The sequence below is a fragment of the Cucurbita pepo genome, chromosome 10 (assembly GCF_057944985.1).
Source record: "Cucurbita pepo subsp. pepo isolate OVF chromosome 10, ASM5794498v1, whole genome shotgun sequence".
Classification (NCBI taxonomy): Eukaryota; Viridiplantae; Streptophyta; class Magnoliopsida; order Cucurbitales; family Cucurbitaceae; genus Cucurbita; species Cucurbita pepo.
In genome coordinates, this window is record NC_141807.1 from 7,776,468 (window position 1) to 7,779,009 (window position 2,542).

The following is a 2,542-nucleotide window of genomic DNA, read 5'->3' on the forward strand; positions in this document are numbered from 1 at the left end:
TCCAAAATAAAAGGGCCCAACCAAGTTCAAACGGGTGATCGGTCAAATTCTCTACCACTGAGCCATGGATCCATTTTGTAGAATTTTAACCTTAGTGACCCCTTAGACATAGTGTCGGTCCAAAAAGAGTAACAAATTTCTATCCAAGATAGAAGGGCCTGTTAGGATCGCACAACAACACACACGCTCGATCTAGATGAACACAAAGAACAGGATAGAGAAAAGTGCAAGGAGAACTCTGGCTAAAAGAATTTTTCTATTGATGAATTCACGTATGTAGTAGAGAATTACAAAGAATAGAATGTACTTTTCAAAGCTGAGGGTATATATATAGTTCAGTTTACTATATATAGGTTTACCAGATTTAACCATCTACTATATATAGCCATTTACTATGTATAGCCATTTACTATATATAGCTTTACCCGATTTAACCATCTACTATTACCCGATTTAACCATCTACTATATATAGCTATTTAATATATATCTTGAGAAGATATAGCTAGCTTTACCAAATTTACCCGATTCAAAGCTTGAAAGCGGAGGGTATATATATATAGTTCAGTTTACTATATATAGGTTTACCAGATTTAACCATCTACTATATATAGCCATTTACTATATATAGCCATTCACTATATATAGCTTTACCCGATTTAACCTTCTACTATTACCCGATTTAACCATCTACTATATATAGCTATTTAATATATATCTTGAGAAGATATAGCCGTAGCTTTACCAAATATAGCTATTTAATATATAGCTTTCCAAGATATAGCTTTACAAAATATAGTTTTATCAAATATAGCTTTACCGGATATAACCGTTGACCAAGCTATAAATAAGCAGCAGGCTCCATAACCTAACAGGGCCCAACTAGGTTCGAATTGGTGACCTCTTGATCTATAATCAAATGCTCTAACATTGAGCTATGGTCCCATTTTGTATGATCTCAACCTTAGTGACCCCTTTTACAGATTATCGATCCAAAAGTGACCCTACCGAATCGACTATGGACCAATTTTGTATAAATTGGTGGATTATCTATCGGGAATTAAACACAGGTCGTTAGATTCAAAGTCGAAAGTGCTAACCACTACACCATAGAACCACTTGTTAAACTTTATTTTGGCAGCGATTTTGATAAGCGCGAACAACGTTGGATTTTGCAAAGCTAGAGGTCGTAGTATCCTTAGATACTTTCACAAGGTGTTTTCAACTTCTTTTATAGGTAATTGAACTTTTGAGTCCATGTAAATGATTGATTGGATTAGTATCAGTTTAAGAACAGAGGAGAGGAGAGAGACTTTGTTAGAAATTCTCCCATAGGTAATCCACAAGGTGTTTTCAACTTCTTTTATAGGTCTATCTAGCAAAATTATTTTTTTGTTTGACACAACATTATTCCCTCTTTTTCTAAAACTAAATTTGACTCTAGAATATATTTTATTTTATTTTATTATTATTTTTTTTTTTTTACTATTTTGTAATTTGTATGGTATTATTGGAGGCTTTTGAATGAAATATGATAGTTGATTCTCTGTCCTCTTTGACAATTTTAGATACCTCCATATCCGATATTTGATGCGTCACGTTTCATTTTGAGATCTGCCCTTGGGTCAATAAGACTTAAGCAGAGAGTTTATTTGACTAATGAAGTGATTTTTTTGGGTTGTAGAGATATCCCTTACAAATCAAGACTTTGTATTATTTTGAAGACACTCATCAAGACATTTGTAAATGTGCCTGATATCTTGAAGGATATAAGACACGTAATTGAGAGAACCTAAAATTTTTTTGAAGTTTGCTTTTCTAGGATACGTCATCACCAAAGTTTGAGACAAAGACCATTGGATGGGTTTTAATAAGGCTCAAATAAATTTAAAATCCAAGAAAACGTATCTGAGTTTGATATTATTTGATTTTGGGTATGGACACAACTAGCTGATTTCTTTTGATTACATTAATGAATGTATGTAGATGTTTAAAGTGTTGATCTTAATGGTTTTAGAAAATATCAACACATCATCGATATAAACTATCAATTTTTTTTGAAAGGATTGAACATATCATTCATAATCTTCTGAAATTCGGATGGAGCGTTATTTAGCCTAAATGGCATGACGTTCCTCTCATATTTTCTAAATTGGACATTAAATGCTATTTTATATTTGTCCTTTTAGGAAACTAGAATTTTCCGAAATCCCAATTTCATGTCGAATTTTATAAAAACATTTGACTCTAAATTCTTTTTATCAAATCATTTTTGTTTTGGATTGGATATCTTATTTATTCTAAAACCTTATTCAAAGGTTTGTAGTTAATTACCAGTATCAGAATTTCTGGTTTCTTTTCACCATGTTGTTAACCTAAAATGCCAGACATGACCACATGCTCTTTGAAGACCTTATCACCTTCCTCTCCAAAATATCACCTAAAATGTCACAGTATTTAGTGTTGGATGCTTTTTGACTTAACCCTAGGGTTCTATTTAAAGTGAACTTGGGATACTTTTTGTCAAATTATATATTTGAATA